Below are 14,062 nucleotides of genomic sequence, written 5' to 3' on the forward strand. Positions count from 1 at the left end.
TGTTTAGACCCAAAATTGGCGGAGGAGTTTGGTAGAGTTCTCAAAGGTCAAATCATTGCACTTTGACCCCTTAACAGCCAAAGTTCTGGCTGAAAACCGATTACAAAGATTTTCCCCAATCTCACTACGCTCTATATCAAATTTCGAGTCTGCAGACTGAAAATTGACAGAGTTATTGTGTAGGGAGATGCACACAGACACACAGACAGACAGACAGACAGACACTTTCACTTTTATAGATGTACTAGCATTCCAGCCCGGCGTTGCCCAGGTGTTTGGAGGTGTGTGTTGAGCAAAAAAAAGTAATAGTAGGAAGACAGGCTCAAACCCGTACCGCGAAGGAGGAAAAGAATGGGGAAAAAAAACTGACGTCTTTGCTGTTACGACCATAGCCAAACCGGAAGTGACTAAGTTTAAATTAAAGCTAGACAATCGAAAAGAGGGGATGACTTTCGAAAATATCGGTAAAAAAAGCGACACCTCCCTGTAGAAAAGTGCCTAATCGAGGGTGAAGAAATTAATGCTTTAGCCAATTTTTCGGTATTTGTCATCTGAAGGGTCGAGCTTCAAAACGATACTGATCTTGTGAAAATCCGTCACCTCTGTCAAAAGTTTTAGGCAGACATGCAAACATACATACATACATTTATATATTTGTAGCTCAAATTTTCGACCCAAACCGATTAAAAAGCTTGCCCTATCTCTGAATACCCTTTATGTATAATTTCAAATGTTTAGACTAGAAGTTGTCCAAGTAATATGGTAGAGACCGCAGAGGTCAATCTTTTTTAACTTTGACCCTTATTATGACCCCTTAACATTTATTGTTTTGGGCTCGAATCAAGTTATTAAGTTAGATCCAAGTCCAAGTAACCTATATCTAAAATTTCAAGTATTTAGACCCAAAATTGTCGGAGGAGTTTGGTAGAGTTCTCAAAGGTCAAATCGTTGAACTTAAATCTATAACCTCACCAGAAGAAATCCATGGATTTTAGATTTTAAAGTAGGTAAAATTCTATCCAATATCTTATTACTAGTATTACCGAAATCAGAAACACATGGTGTAATTAATCTCATGTTGAGTTTATTGCTGAAGTTTGGTTTATGATCTTTCAATAAAATCTGTGGGTTAAGTGGTGTATATCTTTCTACTTTATCTTAAACTAGCGGGGGTACCCGGCGTTGCCCGAGTGTTTGTTTCTGGGACGGGGGGGGGGGAGTTTTAAAAAATGTTATGGTAGGTAAGTAGGAAGGATCAAACCCGGAGTCATGAGTAAAAGTAGGAAAATAAAGTGTGAAAAAAAAAAAAAAAAAACAACATCTGCAACGTTAACAGTTCGGCCACCAAGAAAAGTCCATTCCAGTTGTTTAGGAAAAAAAAAACAAAAAAAAAAACGACTACGGTAGGTCGGCGCGAACGTGAAAATATAATGTGAATTGTCCAGCATGCTAACCACTACGCCACAGAGCACTGCAGCTTAGTTTAGTGATTTTAAATAACTTCACATGAACTACGAAGCCAAACCGGTGTTCTCTTCTCAACTGTTCCTTGTGAACGATCCCCAAACGGTGGCAGGGGGAGGAGGAATTTATTAGAGAGAAAATATTTTACTACTTCCATTGATCTTAACCGATTTTGGCCGTGACTTCTCAGCAGAAAAAGTATAGAAATCTAAGATTATCGAGGAATTTGAGAAATAATAAGCCTATAACACACCTCAGATATTGTTCTGCTGTTTGTGCATATTATATTTGCATGAAATATCTTGATTTTTAATCCTATTAATGTTAAAATCAGACGGGAAAAAATGAGTTCATTTTATTTATATAGAGATGTTAATGTTTTCACATAAGTTGATGTTATAAAGATCTTCCTCAGTTACCTTTTTATAATTTTTATTTAGTTCACTCAAAATAAGTTTATTATATGTTTCAAAGTTCATACTGTATATGTTCATTATTTTCTCTGCTGATACTATTATGTTAGGATTGTTAATTATTTTTTTTGAATACCTTATTTATATTTATTTAAGGATTCATGTATTTTTGCTTTTGTTTTTAACCTTTAAATTCTTCACAAGGTTCAACATGTCCATTTTGAAGTTTTACTAATGACCGTATCTGTGGTAGGCATATCCCGGTTTTAACTTTGTACATTCTGCAATAATTTGTTTTCTTTTTTCATCTATAAAATTTCTATTTGTATTCTTGTCCTGTGTGGTTATATTATTCTTTTCCTCCTAAAAAGATATACCTAGAGGGAACTGCATGTAATTTCAAGGACAGATACCGAATCAATATTGCATCATTTAACATTGGACCAGAGAAGGAACTAAATTGGAATAAGGATAAGGATAGAAATAAGAATAGAACAAGAATAAATAGGAAAAATAAGAGAAACACGACTGCATCAGGGGATTGACTCTAGATTGCTATAAAGAGAGTAAAACAAGAACTACAAGTTTAAAATTAAGGAGTTTATTAAAGACAAAAATCAAAATACAGGTTAAGAATATGAAGGAATTTTGATAAGTTCATTATGATAATGTGGGCAAAAAATCGAGTTATGTCCCTTAGACTGTCTCGATAATACTGAACGATACAGGAATTATAAGGAATTGAAAGATAAAAACAACCTGTTTATATTAACATAAGGCTGGAAAAGATAGATTTAACATTTAAATTACATGACCAGTATGAGGTGAAGATAAATATTAATTAAAATAATTTAAATAAACCTTTTCATTATAGTTTTTTTAAAAAGTAGCATGAAAAATGGAAAAAAAAAAAAAAATCAACAAATATATCATAAAATGTAAATAATAATTTATAGGAAACAAATTGAGAAAGAAGTAGTTGGACATATAAATAGAGACTGAATTTAGAACATTCAGATTAGGATGCAATGAGTAAATCAATATAATAAATAAATCAGTGGAAAAAATAATTATAAAAATTAAAAATACATTAAATATTAAATGAAAATAAGAAATTATAAAATTATAAAATTATCATCTGACAATAATACAAAAGTGGGATACTTACTCAATTCGAAGGTAAACGAAAAAAATGAATAAATCTAATATATAAACGGCTATGTTTTTCTATCTGTCTGTCTGTCTGTCTCCATATTTTCAAACTATCTCCACTGAAACTAAAAGTCGCAGAGTGGCTCTAGGGGTCTCAAATGAGAGGATTTTTTATGGGCCATTCTTTTATGGGTCTTTAACAAGTTAAAATTGCTTTTAAGGGGTCAAAAAGGGGCTAGAATTGAAAAAATCGTTAAACATTTTGTACATTCATCTTACTTTATTTTTAATTGCTTTATATGCATTTCATGTTGATAGAATGGTAACATTGTCAGCTTTGAATGCTACAGTTTCAGTTTCGATTCTAGTTGATGGCACCTAAATACTTTTTTTTTACTTTTGAAATCATGATTCTATAATAATATAATACAAAATCTGGACAAATTAAAATATCATATTTAAGCATATTTTACACCCAGACAAAGCTCCCCCACTCCATAGTAAATAAATAATAGAGAAAAGAGGTGAGTCAACTGCTTGATCCCTTAAAATAGAAATCATGAATATGTTCATATATATATATATGTATATATGACAAATGAATTTTGGTGTCTGAAGAGTAGCTATTTTTTGGAATATATTTAAATTTGTCCGAATGGCTATGAAACAATTGTAACACAAAGAAATACACTGCATGATGCTATTATTTTATATTTTGTTGTCTTGGTTTTTGCAATATATAATTAGCAGAGAATCATCAATGGTCTGATCCCCATCTGGCATCAATTGAAATGAATGGCTCTTGTCTTGGGGACGCCTCAAGTTTTGATAAGCTTCTGGGCTTGACCTTTACTCCTGATCTTAAATGGAACACATACATTAAATCTGTTACCAAGGCCGCTGCAAAAATGGTGGGATCCTTCTATCGATCCAGTAGATACCTCACTGCTGATGCAATTCTCTATCTATATAAGAGCCAGGCACCCCCCCCCTCGCTAAACTTTCACGAAAAACACTATCACTAATTTCCCCCACTCTTTATCTGTGCCTAAACCTAAACGTAGATTCCATGAGCAAAGCTTCTTTCCTAGAACTGCACGACTATGGAATTGTCTTCAGTTTTCCTGCTTTCCAGCTGACTATAATATGGTTGTCTTCAAGTCTAACGTAAACAAGTTTTTGATGAGCCATTCCATATAAGTTACCAAATTTACATTACTAATATTTCTATATTGTCCAATTTCTACTGCACACTCCTTAACCCTTATCCTCGAGTGGCCTCTTGGCCTTTATAAGCGGTGATGCTAATGTAAAAAAAAAAAAAGTATCATCACTTACATATTGCCTTTTCCTTTCTATTTTCTTGTGCTTTCATTCTTTGCTAATTATCTTCCCTTATTCATTCATAATGTTATCTCAGACATGAAAACTCTTTTTTTCTCTCAGCTTTTGGATATCTAAAGATGTATAACTTTTCACATAAAACTATTTTCTAGTCATATTCACACCATATGTCCATCCATCCATACATGCATAAAAATGAAATAATTTTTATTTAAGTAGATCAAATTAGCTAATGAGGTAGTGTATTTTAATCTGATTTTTAACACAATGGACACTAAAGATAAAAGAAACCATTTTGTTTTATTGCATCTGTGTTGCATATTCTAAAATAGACAACCGCCAATAGTGGTTGACATAGATTTGTATTTATATGCAAATTGGCATTAATACAAAATGGCTACAGTCCAAAAGAAATCAAAGGGTTTTGCCTTGTTCTACATAAGATTTACAAACTGATATATAAATAGAATTCTTTTTATTTGTATTATGTTAAAACTCAGAAATGACCAAAGACATTTTTTGCGATTACATATTATACACCACATACACACATATAATATATATATATATATATATATATATATATATATATATATAATAAAAATATAACACGGAAATTACATAATTGTATATATTTTTTTTTATATGTTATGTTATATTTTTATGTTGCTCTGTTTACCACATTGAGCTCTCATACCCGGATTTCCTCCTGGAATTATTCCATTATAACACTATATATATATCTATCTTTCTTTGTGATTTTTTAATGTATTTCATTGCTAAAAACATCCACAATTCATTCCTGCTATCATCATCATCAGTTTAATACCTATTTTACATGCTGGCATGCATTACACAGCTTTAAGAAATCCACTTCCAAAATAACCTATCTCTGGCCAGGTTTTTATTCATCCCTCAGGTCTATTTTCATCACATCCTCCTATGTTTTTCTTGGCCTTACCCTGCCAACTAAACTTGCTACCTCAACTGTTCTACATCCATTGACCCAAGAGTTACGTAATGTGTATATATAACTTGGCATTTATAGGCACGTAATTTCCCTCAATTCTAGTGTTAATTGCAGATAGCCTTGAGCGAAAACGCTAGCTTATGAAGTCAAGAGTAATTTTATGACAGAGTTCAAACCTCTCAATCAGTAGTAATTATCAGTTCTGATTATTGTGTAAGCATAAAAGACTAGTGTCTGTAAGTATATAAATAATTGTTAATATTTATTAAAATATATATTTATATGCAGTGTATATTAGTGGAATTAGTCAATAAAGATTAAAGATAGATTTTCTTGATAAACTAAATTTCAATAAAGAAAAAAAAAGAAACACTATGTGATACAACTAAATAAGAACAATAAGAAAAAATAGACTATGGACAATATACAGATGAATAAATTAAATTTACCTTTAATGAATGAAATTTTCCCTCCAAAAGTAAAGATAACTATAGCAAAGTTGGGTAGCTTTGGTGAATCAATTAGTCAAGAACACTTTTGGTATTCATGGATGCGTTGATCTTAAATCTTGGACTAAAATTGTTTTCAGACACCAAATCTACTCTGCTAAATCCTTTTATAATAAACAGAATGATAAATAAAATCATTTTTTTTTTTTTTTTATCATTTTTTTTTTTTTTTTTTTTCATCATTTTATTAGTTAAAACATTTTCACTAATCATTGAAATAGTATTGACATTTTTTTTACCCTAGGTAAACAATGCAGTTGATATGTACAAATATGTACATCACTTTTGCTGGATAAACTCCTACAAGCATTACATCATTTAACGTCTAAAACTGCGCCGTTTGTCTGGGAAAGATGTCAATACTATTTAGCTGATTGGTAAAAATGTTTCAGCTAATATTGATAGCTGAAGAAAACAAAGGCAAAGAAAAAAACTAACGATGGAAAAATGATTTGATTTTTTTTTTCCAGATTTTATTTTACTTTTTTCATTAAAAATGGGTCACCACTTATCAAAGCGATAAAACACCCCAAGGATAAGAGTTAATGAAACGAAATGATTTTCAGGTGATTTTTTTTTTATGGCATATCAATTCTTTTAGGATCATTTAATGTCAAATATATCTTCAAATATTTATTTGTGATGTTTCGTTTGGTTATTTTGTACAGGAAAAATATTACTTTTGGTTTTGTCTTTGCCCTAAAAAATAAAAAAAAAATAACATCAATGTTTGGTGCATTTTAGGTCAGAAAGCCAGTATCTTCAAACAGCCCGATTTGGTAACACAAGTGATTTGTCAGTTGAGAGATGAAGAATAATATATGAGGATTGAGAATGATTGATGGAATAAACCAAATTCTAATACTTATGTGAATGGTTTATAACAGGAATCTGTTGACATGAGATTCAAAGATAACCATGTTGTGATCTGCAGGGAAGCAGTCCCATGGTAATGAGTTTTACAGGTAGGCACTCTTGTGATGCTAGGCACATGGAAGAATAAAGTTTTTTTTCATTGTGACAGAAATATGAGTTCTTGCTGTGAATGTCTTACAAGGAGGAACCAAAGATTAGGGCTCAGTCAAGCACCTTCAATAGGAAGAGTAGAGAGAGAACATAGAGAAGGAGAGAGATTAGCAAGATATTTTCTGAGGGGTTACATGATAAAAAAAAAGATCATCTGCACTTGATTTCAAAGTCTATTTTGGTCCTGGATATGACCTTAAACTATATCCAGTGGTGAGGCCTCAGCTTGCGGGCTTTGAGGAGTGTGGAGCCACCCTTTAATTGCCATTGCTCCCAGGTCCACTCTGACCCGGAGTGGTAGTACCTGTTAGGGTCCCAACTATGGGTTAAATAGAAACCGACTTGAAAACAACAAATATATTCTATTAAAAAAATTTTTCTTCAAAGTCTTTGGATTCGGCATTAAATAACCTGAAAAGGGTTGATATGCCATAAAACAAAAACAACCAACCAACCAACCATCAAAGTCTATTTTGTACTCTGACATGGCAGAGAAGAGTGATTAATGCAACACTACCTCTTTAGGCATATCTGACTCATTTTAAGTAGAGGATTACAGCTGGAATTAGGTACTTTCTCGAGCAGTAGAATGATACAACCATCAAATACATTAAATTACAAGGTGGAACCAAATTAAAGCTCAGTTGAGCACCTTCTATGAAAATAACAAAAGAATAGAGAGAAAGATGAGCAATGTCTATTCAATGAGAAAGGGGGTGGCAAGAAACAAATGAGATCATTCCTCAGTAGAGTTCAGAGTCAATTTTGAAATAAAAGTTTTGGGAACATTTAGTAATTGATGTGTGATACCTATTGTTAAAATTGCACAGAATTCGGAGGTATCTGAATTTTTATGAAGGCCTTTCATCCTTTTTTTTATCCCTTTTGCATAAAACTAAACTAAATATAGCCCACATTACGACATCATATCCCTAGCAGCTCTAAGATTAATAATCAGTTGTTATTTAGTTTAGAAGTGAATCCTGTACATGCAAATATATAAACATACCTAACTTTAAATAAATAGAAACGCAACAACAATGAAATTTGTCATGTATACTTAGTTTTTTTTTTATGTAATAAATAATGGCCACTTGTGTACTTTAGATTGACATTACTACATTGAGAAAAGGGGGACAATCCAGCATTTTAATGATTTTAAGAAAATTCTTTTACATTAAATTAACGAACTAATACAATGGAAAACATTAATTACCAGATCATTTATTGAATGCAATTATTATTATTAAAAGAAAATTTTTTTTGTGTAAACATGAACAGTCTTTCTTTTTCTTTTAAATTAATTTGCGTAAAACAAACACTTTATTTTATTAATTATTATTATTAATATTTCCAAATAAATTGAAGCTGTCACTTTGTTTTGTTTTATAATTTCAAAATAAAACATAATAAAGTCAATTTAAAACATTAAAAAAAAATTTAAATGTATGATTTCTTTTTTTTTTTGTAAACAATAAATTTCTTTGAAAAAAATTTTTACACATGGATAAATTCCGTCTATTAAGTATATTTTGAAATGTACGAATTTTCTTTTTTTTAATAAGTTTCAATTAATTTAATTCAATAAACATTCCCATAGTTAATGTTTTCTGTTGCGTTAGTTCGTTAATTTAGTATTTGTGTTTTCAGTTAATTACAAAATTTTGCTGAAATTATTAAAATTTTGAATTGTCTCCTGTTTTCTCATGTACAACTTTCTCCAAACTGAAAATAAATAATTGCCAGTGGCAATTTAAAGTGCACAGGTGACAAATAATGTAATAAGTTACTTTATTTGTTTGAGATTCTCTCCCTTAATAAAGAAGGTTTTCATCTGCAATCATCTCCCTTGAGCAAGAACTCTCCTGTCAAATAGTTGTCAAACCATTTGTTTTGTGTATGTGGGTGGGATGCATTTTCGTAATAAATCTTCCTTTTGGCACTTAAAAAATTCTTTTTAAAGAAATACGCTTAAAAACAACAATTAGCAGCGCTCAATTCTTAACAGGACACAATTAGTAAATAATATGATCATTGGATATCCAGGAAGTATAAAATAAGAACCCTCCAGTCTATAGATAACTCTGAAAATGGTTATATAAAACTATTATAAGTTGAGTAAAGCTTTGTAGGCTATTTATTATGGACTTATGTTTTCATTATAATGAAGTATTACAAAGAAATTCTGTCTGCAAATTGGAGGTTTACCAGAAAGTCAAGAACAATGCAAATGGCATGCAAGATAGCAGCCAAGCAACAGCTTGCAGCTGTAAGAGATTTGCACAATGATCATCCTCAAAGAACTGGCTTCTTTTTATACACCTGCGGAAACGCATAACTAATCAAGGAAATACAAAAACATGCAATTACTTTTCTTTACTTGTTGAGCAAAAAATTTAGTATCTGTTTAAGACACGTCACTAGTTCGTAAGATTTCTGTGTGTTCAAAAGTGAAAATTGCATTCCAAGTAAAATCTTTTTTCATACACGTACATATCATGCAGAAATAAGTATCCCCACCAAAATAATAGAAAAAGAAAAAAAAAAATGATCGAGGATTAATTACAAGTAAAAATCAATTTTATCGTAAACTGCGGTTTTATCGTATTAATTCATTTTGGGAACTTTTATTTTTACTTGCTTAAATGATAAACTGACTTATTTCCCCTGCTTTATAGGTACTTTCGGTACTTCCACTCTTATTAAAGCCCACCGGATTACATCTCTTGTATTTTGTCAAAGGCTTACTCCAAATCCACAAAAGCTAAATACAGGTTCTTCTTTTTACCAATATATGTCGATTTGTGTAATTCAATTGTAATTAACAATTAAATAGTCACAGATGAAGAAGCACCCATTAGAAAAGTATCCAGTTGAGCAGAACAGTTCAAACGAACCAACCAAGTAATGCTTTCAAAATCTTCAAGTTTTCACCCCCCCCTCTTTTTTTAAAAACTCATATTCACCCCCAAACAAGGCAAATTGACACTGAGACATAAGGGGCAACTATGAATTAGGGACTATGTCTGTTCATGTTACACTTCAATTTCTACATCTTAGTACATCGGGGGAAGCAGAATACAGGGAGGGAATTCCAAAGTCTAACAGTTGCAGCGAAGAAACTTTCAGAGTAGAAGACTCTCCGCCATTGGGTGAACCTTAAAATGAAGGTGTGGGATTTTGCTGCTTGTCGGGTTAGTCAGGGGTATTTACATTGAAGAAGCATCAGTGCTATATTGGAACATATTCCATTAAAGTACTTGTAAAACAAACACAAGTTGACAGCATCAGACCTATTAGATTGAAGATTCCTATTTTTTTTTTTGGAGTCCTGTCCAATAGAGACTAATGGTTGATGCATTGGCCCATATGTGACAACAATACTCCATGCCTGGGCGAATGGTGGCTTTGTTGATGTGTAGGATACTGTCAAGTGGGAGTATTTTTCCAGTGCAATAGGAAGAGGCAATCTTTTTGCAGCAACCTTGGCAATGTTTTCTATGTGATGCCTTCATTCAGTCTCATGCAGGTACGCATGTAATTGTATGGCAAAGGTTCTCCTGAATCGACACTGCTTGAGTCCAGTGGCAAGGAGAAGTCCAGGACGACTGGAAACAATGCCGAGATAAGCGGAGAGCACATACAGCACCTGGAGGTCCCAAAATGGTCACCCATCTGGTACTGGCCAGGCTTATCATTGCTTAACTTCGGTGATTTGACGAGAACCGGTGTGTCAATGCGATTATGCTGTATGTCTATATATTTTTTCTAATTTATGTTACCTGTGAATGTTAGGCCAAGGAGTTCAAATGATAAGCTTTCAGCAAAAGGGTTATTATTCATTGCATTCATTGCAGTCTTCCCAGTATTTAAAAATTCTGGAGATCGGCCATCTCCCTCTCAGTAGAGACCAATCAATCTCCTGTGCGTCATGAGTAAGTTGCTGGAATCTGTGATAAACAGAGAAGGTAGTCAACCACCTAAGCAACTGCTCAGTGATATGCAATATGGTTTCCATTCTGCGAGCTCTACAGCTGATGTACTAACTGTTATATCACACAGGATTAGTGATAATCTCAATGAAGGCTTCGTCTCTAGAGCAATGCAATAGCTCAACATATCAAAGGATTTTGATAGAGTGTGGCATAGAGATTGCTAGCTATGGAATAGCTGAGAATGTTCTCTCAGACAGGCTTATAAGAGTAGTCATTGATAGGCAAAAATCAAGAACTTGCTGGCGTCCCTCGGGGTTTTATCCTGAGACCAACCCTGTTCTTGATCTCCTAAATTACATTCTTATGTCATTCGTAGATATTTATACAGACAACACAATTTAAGGCGACACTTCAAAGACCAGCAATGACTAAGAACTTTCTTATTCCCTCTTTTGTGATCTGTCGTGCAATGGAGAAAAAGGTGGTTGGTTAATTTTAATGCATTGAAAACCAAGCTTGTCTCTTTTCATCATAATCGCTCTGATCCCCACCATGCCACAATTGAAATGAATGGCTCTCATCTTTGGAAAGACCCATGTCTTGACAAGCTTCTGGGACTGACCTTCACCTTGATTTGAAATGGAACACATACATCAAATTTGTTGCCAAGATCGCTGGAAAAATGGTTGGATCACTCTACCGCTCCACAAGGTATATCACTGCAAATGCAATCCTCTATATGTATAAGAGCCAAGTGCACCCTGAAATGAAGTACTGTTGTCACATCTGGGTAGGAGCTGTTCAGCATGCCCTATTCTGCCTTGACAGAGTTCAAGGCTACTTTCGAAATCTAATAGGTGATACTCTTTCTCTTCCCTGCAACCTCTTTCCGACAGAAGAGACGTTGTGAGACTGTCTCTGCTCTATTGCTATTTTCATGCAAGTGCTCAACTGAATTCCAATCTATGGTTACCTCTTGCCAAACTTTCACAAGAAACACTCGACTAGTTACATACTATATATAATTTTCCCTATCTGTATCTACCTAAATCTAAATGCAGATTCCATGAACAAACTTTCTTTCTCAGAACTACCCGCATTTGGAACATTGTTCTGCTGGTATGCTTGCTAGTTGAATACAACATGGTAGCTTTCAAATCTAATGTAAACAAATTCCTGTTAAGCCGTTCCTATAAATAATCAAATTCTAACCAATTTACACCATAAGTGATTTCTACACTATCACCTTACATTCATTAACCTTTATCCTCGAGTGACTTTTGGGTCTTGATAAGTGGTAACTCCCAAGTAAAAAAAAAAAAAAAAAAAAAAAGTTTGCCGTAAACTGTGTTCCGTCAGAATTAGTTCCTGATATTGACTTCATCTGTAATATAATGTATTATGATTGGTAGAAAAAAATATTCCCATAAAATAATATATTTAAAATCCAAAAACATTTCATTAATTTCTAAAAAAAAAAAATCAAACCACCTATGTCAATACTTATTTTTGCAAAAAAAATTAAACATCCCCAACCTGCCCATGTTAATAACGGCTTTTGAGGTTGGGGGTGTTTATTCCGAAAGCCGTTCTTAACATGGGAAGGTTGGGGTGTTTATAATACGCTTGGGCACGTCGTAAATATATCAAAATAAAAATTATTACAAATAAAAAAGAAAAACATTAAAAAGAAAAAAAAAACAATGCATATTTGAATACTTATTTTTATAAAAGAAATCATTTGAAGTAAAAATTCGTACACAACTTCTCCATACTTTCTTTCACATCTTATTTTAAACCAAAACAGGAAGTCTTTAATATCAGGAATCAATTCTAACCGAACACTTTACTGCAGACCTAAAATCGGTCCTTATTCTGGTTTGAGAAAAAAAAAATCCTTTAATTCTTTTAACTCACTAATAAATTTTGTACCATTTTTGCAAGTTACTCCGTGTACAGTTACATCATAGAAAAAAAAAGTTTGTGCATATTCAATTAATTGTTTTTCATGCTAACCTTTTCAGACATGCAGGTTAGGTTTCCTGCTGAAGGGGGCTCCTTAAAAGGTGAAATAATTTTGGTATTATGCCGAACTAAGCTGTACAAAAGAGATTAAATAAAAAAAAAAAAAAGATTGTTCTTTCAGTCAATATCTAAAATGTCATGGGAATAACAATAAAGAGTTAAAGAGATAAAATGAGCCGAAAGGGATTAATAAAATGCAGAATTATTGCTTCCATCCTTGAAGCTGTAAATGAGTCTTACTTAAAAACGGAAAGAGAAGCCTTAGGGGCCATAAATGATTATAGCAGAAACTTCCTGCACTTGGCTAAGAGCAAAATGTACTATTAAACATAGAATGGAATTTATAGGCGGTTTGGCAAAAGTTCTCATGGACGAATTCACAAGTTTTTTTTAATAATATTTACAGCATTTTGTTAGCACGTACTCACCATGAATGCTTATCAACTTTGAGAAAAAAATTTGGTTCCCTCAAAAAAAAAAAAAAAAAAAAAAAAAAAAGATATGGATATTTTTGCTAGCATATATAACAAACAAATATATACTAAACTGCCTCCAAAGGAAGAAGTAATGCCTGGGAGGATGGTATTATGACAAACTAACATGCAATACACTGCCCCCACCCTCCAAAGGAGGAAGTAATTATCTCATAAAAATAAAAAATATTACACTTCCTCTCAATGAAAGGAGAATAGTGGAATGACAACAGTACAGTACAGATACTTGTGGGGATTGATGAGAGTTGGCCACAAACCGGATGTTTGACACATCTACGGCCAGAGACTGAATGAAAAAATGTCTTGTACGCACCGGCTCGACGCAGGGCTTCCGGTTGTGAAAAAAAAAAAGAAAAGAAAAATAATAATCAAAAAATGATTGTGAGCCAATGGGAAGCCTTGGTGCCTAAAATAAACATGGATCTTTGATCGCCACTGGGAACCCCGGCCAAAGTAGAAAAGCCCAAGATTTTTTGAACTAGGGGGAGAATTCAGCAGGAGGATTTGAGAAGAGAATTCATCTCGCTATGTCAGTGAACGTACGGATGGATTCTGTCACCAAACCTTAAGAGATGTGAAGAAGAAAGAAAACACAGCAGCGGACTAAAGCCAACTCTGCACCTTCATTTATTAACTGTTGCCTGATTCACACCTAAACCGATAAGTACAAACCAAATGAACATTATTTTTTTGTTGATTTCTCTCCATGCTGACCTTTCTCTCACACATT

At 33.0% G+C, this 14,062-nt stretch overlaps 1 protein-coding gene across 1 annotated transcript in view; it reads right to left on the reverse strand.

Moving 5' to 3' along the window:
• Positions 1-14,062, reverse strand: part of LOC145280292 (uncharacterized) — a 66,600-nt gene that overhangs the window by 35,180 nt on the left and 17,358 nt on the right. The window lies entirely within an intron of this gene.

The sequence above is a fragment of the Euprymna scolopes genome, chromosome 7 (genome assembly GCF_053919585.1).
Source record: "Euprymna scolopes isolate OS-2025 chromosome 7, ASM5391958v1, whole genome shotgun sequence".
NCBI lineage: Eukaryota > Metazoa > Mollusca > Cephalopoda > Sepiida > Sepiolidae > Euprymna > Euprymna scolopes.